Here is a 7555-nt window from a genome sequence, read left to right on the forward strand (position 1 = left end):
ACAAACCAAGACAAGCACATATCTCTATCATCTGCCTCTGGGTAGTGTTTTTTTGTTTTTTTTGTTTTTTGTTTTTTGGTTTTTTTGGCCCTGTTCATCCATTAAAGGCGTCATCTTTAGGGATGTGACTTTGAGCAGAGAAGGAGGGAGATGCTGTGTACCTGATTCAACTTATAACCTAGCCTCGACCCCTGGATTTGTTTCTTTTGTCCCTTGCCCTTGATTGGCCCATTAAAACTATTCCCTAGTGTTACTAAGAACCAGTAGCTATCCCAAGGTAAATGCCAGCTTTAGAACTTCCTTTTTTTCCCTCTGGATTAGCACTGACATATTCCTACTGGCTCTTGTTTTCCCACCATCTCAACCATCAGCCCTGCATTTAAAAGGAAATTGTCTATCTGTCCCCTCTCTCTTTCTCTCTGTCTCTCTCTCATCTATCATTTTAAGATGTGCTATACTGGAAGTATTTCTTCGGTCATCTCTGCTGCTATGATACCTCAGTTCAATTCTGCTGCACAGAAAGACAGCGATTTGATGAGGCGCCCGGCTGGCTTTGTCAGTGGAGCACGTGACTCTGGATCTCGGGGTTGTGAGTTCGAGCCCCACTTGGGTGAAGAGATTACTTTAAAAAAATAAAAAAATTTAAAAAAGAAAGATAGGGATTTGGCTAGGTGGATTAAGTTCTGGTAGAATTGTCATGGAGGCAGTCTTTCAGGCAAAGAGTAAAACTGTACAGGAGCTTTGCCTTTGGGTTTATATTGATAAGGCTATTATATAGTTGTTGCGGTGAATGTGTTGTTACCAGACTTATAGTGTCTTTTTTTTTTAAGTTTATTTATTTATTTTAAGAGAGAGAGTGTGTCAGCACGGGAGGGGCAGAAAGGGAGAGGGAGAGAGAGAATCCCAAGCAGGCTTCGCACTGTCAGTGCAGGACCTGACGCCAGGCTCGATCCCACAAACCGTGAGATCAGGACCTGAGCAAAAATCAAGAGTGAGACGCTTCACTGACTGAGCTACCCAGGCACCCCCCAGATTTAGAGTGTCTTTGAAAAAAATAAGGATGTTTGAGGTCCTGAATCGGGTAGTGTGTTGTAACTATTACCAGCGACAGGTCCTGAAGAGGACGCTTTCTGGACTGGAGAATTGCAGAAAGGGGATCAATCACTGTTTGGGTGGAAAGTGAGCATCCGTTCTCCCTGCCTAGCAAGTATGGAGGTTCGATCTGATTGAAACTGATTTTAAAAATAAAAATTTCAGGGGCCCCTTGGTGACTCAGTCGGTTGAGCGTCCAACTTCGGCTCAGGTCATGATCTTGCGGCCCGCGGGTTCGGGCCCCGCACCGGGCTCTGTGCTGACAGCTCGGCACCTAGAGCCTGCTTCAGATTCTGTGTCTCCTTCTCTCTCCGCCCCTTCCCTTCTCATGCTCTGTCTCTCTCTCTCTGCCTCTCAAATATAAATAAAACTTAAAAAAAAAAAAAAAAGCTGAGTACATAATATATGATGGAAACTGAATGGCACAGCAACTAGGGAGTCAGCCTGGAGAGAGAAAACAGACAGAAACTGCAGACCATTTAGGATGCTATAATCCTGAGCTCAGGGATTGGAACAATGTGGGATCAGGGCCTCTGTCACAAGCAGGGAGGAGGAGATAGAAACAGGACATCCTGGGAGCAGCCAGAAGGAAACTAAGCCCTGTGGGTGTTGAAAGGTGGTCAGGAAGTTAGTGCTGTTTCACTCCCAAAGCCCAAAACCATGTCTGTTGAAGGCCAGATAACAAAGGACTTTGCTTCTCAAAACACCAAAGAGCTTATATTGTAATCTGAGATTGGGAGGTGAAAGTAGGGAAAATTAATTAGAAAAACTAGACTGCAAGGTCAGAGTCTACTGACTATTGTGAATCCTCTGGACTCTAGGGAATGTTACCATGACTACTGGAAGGACCTAGTCAGTAGCTCAAGCTGTTGCAAAGTTGAGCAATACTTTTCCATCACTGCAAATGTAAATCGCTTTCCCCCTGATCTTCCTCTTAGTGCTTTAAGTTTGTGTCTGGAATAGACCAAGGGAGCTGGTCAGTAGAGAAAGGAGGACCCCAGCTAGAGGGCATCCGGGTGCATTTCATCCCATCAGCAACCCCAGTAGACCTTTCGGTTGAAGAACAAGATGCTCACCCTTTAAATCCTGAGAAGAGGAAGAATGTTTGCCATTTTTGTCTCCAAGCAGTCCTCCTGAGACTAGAGCTGAAGCAACAATGAGCCTCCAGGCCGTCGGTTGCTTTAGATTATGCTTCTGCGTATATGACGGCCTTATCAAATATTCAGGTCCCTGTTCGCTCGGAAAGGGATAATGGTCCTGGTCCACAAATACCCTATGTATGTCAGGTAAGGTGAAAGGAGTTGAGAGGGCCCTTTAATAGGACACCCCTGTCAATGCAGGGTGCAGATTAAGACCCAGCTCAGGTCAGACCTTCACATTTCCCCTTGGCCAGAGACCTCCAAATCATGAGTAGGCACTCCTACCTGGGGTAAAGGCCCAAGTTTTCTGGTATCTTCTTTGTTGTGGAATGACATCAACAGATGTCTTCTATTTCCATGGTCTCTCAACTATCTTCTAATCCCAGAAATATCTTCAGGTTCTTTGGGCTGGGTTGGCTGAGCTGTCCTCGGGACTTTTTAGCTCAGCAGCTGTTGATAAGAATGTGATGGCGTAGTGAAGGCATCTAGGGAAGCTGCTCGGGGGATAAATTGTCCTTGGTCCCAGGATCAAGTTCTATCTAAAAAAGAAAATTTTAGGTGGCTTCATTGCACTCTGTGTCTTGGAATGTTGCTGCATATGCCAGTAGTAAATCTATCCCCACAAAATAGGACTAGCTAGAATTATAAATATCCTCTGAAGAGATTTATTAATTTACCTACAATGGTTTTATAATACATTATTCCAGGGAGCTAGAGTTATTATGGCTCTATCTTTCAGCAGGTTGAGGTAGTTTTTAGTGAGGACAATCACATTCTTTACGCAAGTAACAGTAGTTAGTCCACATCAGCAAGACAATTCTTGCACTCTTACAAGGTAATGTTGCAACATATTTTAAATATATATTTTTAAGTTTGTTTATTTTTGAGAGAGAGAGAGAGCATGAGCAGGGGAAGGGCAGAGAGAGAGAGAGAGGGAGACAGAGAATCCCAAGCAGGCTCTGCACCATCAACGCAGAGCCCAATGTGGGGGTTGGTCCCACAAACCTTGAGATCATGACCTGAGCCAAAGTCAAGAGTTGGACACCTAAGCGACTGAGCCACCCAGGCGCCCCTGCATCATATTTTTACAAAAGAGAACTGTATGTGGTTATAACAAAAATATTAATGGAGGGGATTGGTAGAGCATGCAACTCTATTTTTTTAAATTTTTTATGTTTATTTAGTTTTTGAGAGAGAGAGAGAGAGAGAGAGAGAGCGAGTGAGCAAGTCGGGGAGGGGCAGAGAGAGAGGGAGAAAGAAATCCCAAGCAGGCTCTGTGAGCCTGACATGGGGCTTGAACTCACAAACCCTGAGATCATGACCTGAGCTGAAACCAAGAGTCGGACGCTCAACCAGCTGAGCCACCCAGGCGCCCCTAGAGCATGTAACTCTTGAACTCAGGGTCATGAGTTCACGCCCCACGTTGGGAGAGAAGCCTACTTAAACAAAAACATTAATGGAAACTTGTGTTTTTACATTCCTGATAAGGCTTATTCACTCATTCATTTATTCTCCATAGGATTAAATTGAGTAAGACATGGTTTATTCCCTCAAAGACCTTAGAGTTTAGAAAGGAGGACAAATACGCAAAAAACTGGTTGAAACACAGAGTAGTGTTAGAGATATATGGTAGAAGTGGTTCGCAACCTTGGATACAGATCAGAATCACCCGGAGAACCATGAACAATTCTGATGTCCAGATACCCGGAAAAGAGAGGAAACTCTGTAGCTGAATTTTGAAGAATGAGTAGTTCACCAGGTTGGAAAGAAGAGGAAGGCCTTAGGCCTTATAGGCAGAGAAAATAGCACTTGCCAAGGCACAGATAGGGGACCTGCAAGGTTGGAGACGTCAGATCTTAGTGTGTAGAGAAGGGGCTACGAAGGATGTGTTTGAAAAAGGAGGCAAGCACCAGGTCTTAAGAGGCCCTCAAGAGATATTTATTATCCATGGAGCCACTGAAGGGTTTTAAGCAGGGGACTGTCATGATCGTGGTCAGCTTTTTGGTTTTATTATTTTTATTATTATCATTTTTTTTAAATTTATTCATTTATCCTGAGAGAGACGGAGACAGTGCTAATGGGGGAGGGGCAGAAAGAAAGGGGGACAGAGGATCCCAAGCGGGCTCTGTGCTGATATCAGAGAGCCCAATGCGGGGCTCGAACTCACAAACTGCAAGATCGTGACCTGATCTGAAACCCGGAGTTGGACGCTTAACTGACTGAGCCACCCAGAGGCCCTGCACACACTACATTTTTAAAAAGTGTGTCCTGATCTCGCGGTCCGTGAGTTCGAGCCCCGCGTCAGGCTCTGGGCTGATGGCCTGGAGCCTGTTTCCGATTCTGTGCCTCCCTCTCTCTCTGCCCCTCCCCCGTTCATGCTCTGTCTCTCTCTGTCCCAAAAATAAATAAAAAACGTTGAAAAAAAAAAAAATTAAAAAAAAAAAAAAAAAGTGTGTCCAAAAAAATAAATAAATAAATAAATAAATAAAAAGTGTGTCGCTTCAGGGGCGCCTGGGTGGCTCAGTCGGTTGAGCGTCCGACTTCGGCTCAGGTCACGATCTCGCGGTCCGTGAGTTCGAGCCCCGCGTCGGGCTCTGGGCTGACGGCTCGGAGCCCGGAGCCTGCTTCCGATTCTGTGTCTCCCTCTCTCTCTGCCCCTCCCCCGTTCATGCTCTGTCTCTCTCTGTCCCCAAAATAAATAAACGTTAAAAAAAGTGTGTCGCTTCAATTAATGTGATCGTGAAATGGATATTCAGAACCCTGATTTGCTCAAAATATTCTCGTAGGAAGATTCCAGTATTAGTGCCTGGTGGTACATCTATGCAGCAAGGGTCTCAGATGGAGCCTGAAGTTATTTGCCCTAATTTGGAAAGAGTCAAAGGACTTGTGGTTTCCTACCAGGAACCTATTTAGATGAGAAATCAGAGGGTCCTCCATGAAAGAATTTATTTTTTATTTTTTTAGTGTTTTTATTTATTTCAGAGAGAGAGAGAGAGACAGAGCATGAGTGGGAGAGGGGCAGAGAGAGAGGGAGACACAGAATCCAAAGCAGACTCCAGGCTCTGAGCTGTCAGCACAGAGCCTGATGCAGGGCTCGAACCGGTGAACTGCGAGATGATGACCTGAGCCCAAGTCAGACGCTTAACCAACCGAGCCACCCAGGCACCGCGAAATAATTTATTCTACAGCAGCGGTTGTCACCTTTGGCTGCACATCAGAATCACTTGGAGTGCTTAAAAAACAATTCTGATGCCCACGATGCATCCCAGACCAATTAATCAGAAACTGAGGGTGACACCCGGACAGGCGTTGATATTTATTAAACTTCCTCGGGTAATTCTTCATGCAGCCAAGATTGAGAAGTGCTGCCCTGGAGGATGAGAGCATATTGATACACAGGGTTGAGTCAAGAATCTCGGCTGAAGCAGGAGAGGAGGAGCGGTTCTGGGTGCTGGATGCCACATGGGTCTACCAATCAAATTGCCCCTGGGTTCAGCCCCCAGGGAGTCCTACCTGTGGCCACGTCTGAATCGCCATACTGGAGACCTGGGTCTAAGGAGCTACAAAAGAGTAAAAGCTAAAATAATAGTGTCCTCTAAAACTCAGTAGGATAAGGGGCACCTGGCTGGTCAGTTGGTAGAGCATGCAACGCTTGATCTCGAGGTTGTAAGTTCGAGCCCCACGTTGGGTGTAGAGAGCACGTAAAAAAATAAAATCTTAGAAAAAAATAAAACTCCGTAGGATAGTAAGAACGTGAGGAATTAACAGCTTTGGCACTGGCAACGCCACTGGCAGTACTGGCGATCGTAATTCCTCCAGCAAAATTTTATTGAGAGCCTGTACTAGGAACTAGACACTAGTCTAGGTGCCACGGATACAGTGGCGAACAGGACTGACAAGGTTCTTTCTCTCTGGGATCATGGATTCTAGTAGTTTTGTCGGTGGGGATGGATTAACAAAATGTCAGGTGGTGAGAAGCACTATGCAAGATATTAAAATAGAGTGGTATAATAGAGAATGAGTGTCTATTTGATTTGGCAGGTCAGGGAGGTTGCTCTTTGCAGAGGGGACATTTAAAGTAATGTGTGAATGACAAGAAGGAGGCAGCCATATGAAATGCAGGGAGAAGAACATTCTAGGCAGGGGCAATGGCAACTATAATGACCCGAAGGCAGGAGAAGCTTGGCATGTTTGAGGAACAGAAAGGAGGCAGTGTGGCTGGACCAGATTGACTGAGGGCAAGAGTGGCACAAGATGAGGTTCTAATGATAGTCGGGAGCCAGATCATGTACAGTCTAGTCAGCCACAGTAAAGTCTGAATTTTTTTGTTTGTTATTGTTAAGTCTGAATATTTTCTTAAGTTTATTTACTTATTTTGAGAGAGAGAGAGGGAGAGAATCCCAAGCTGATCGCACGGAGACCGATGTAGGGCTTGAACTCATGAACCATGAGACCATGACCTGAACAGAAATCAAGAGTTGGACGCTTACGTGGATGGAACTGGAGAGTGTGATGCTAAGTGAAATAAGCCATACAGAGAAAGACAGATACCATATGGTTTCACTCTTCTGTGGATCCTGAGAAACTTAACAGAAGACCATGGGGGAGGGGAAGGAAAAAAAAAAGAGGTTAGAGTGGGAGAGAGCCAAAGCATAAGAGACTGTTAAAAACTGAGAACAAACTGAGGGTTGATGGGGGGTGGGAGGGAGGGGAGGGTGGGGGATGGGTATTGAGGAGGGCCCCTTTTGGGATGAGCACTGGGTGTTGTATGGAAACCAATTTGACAATAAATTTCATATATTGAAGAAAAAAAAAAAAAGAGTTGGACGCTTAACCGACTAAGCCACCCAGGTGCCCCTTAAGTCTGAATTTTAATCTAAGCATGATGGAAAGTCACTGAATGGTTATGAGCAAGGAATTGATAAAACCTAACATATATTGTTGTTTTTTTTAAAAATTTATTTATTTTTGAGAGACAGAGCGTAAGCAGAGGAGGGGCAGAGAGAGAGGGGGACACAGAATCTGAAGCAGGTTCGAGGCTCTGAACCGTCAGCCCAGAGCCCAACGTGGGGCTCGAACCCACAAAGCAAGATCATCACCTGAGCTGAAGTCGGACGCTTAACCAGCTGAGCCACCCAGGTGCCCCATAAACCTAATTTATATTTTAAAGGATCATTCTTACTACAGTTGTGGAAAATATATTGGATTGGCATAAGAATGGAAACGGGGAGACCAGTCAGTAGGGTATTTGCAATAATAGAAATAAAGATACGGTGGTGGCCTGAGTCAGGATAATAATAGTGGACCTGGAAAAAAAAGCCGGC

Source organism: Panthera onca, chromosome X (genome assembly GCF_046562875.1).
Source record: "Panthera onca isolate mPanOnc1 chromosome X, mPanOnc1 haplotype 2, whole genome shotgun sequence".
NCBI classification, from domain to species: domain Eukaryota; kingdom Metazoa; phylum Chordata; class Mammalia; order Carnivora; family Felidae; genus Panthera; species Panthera onca.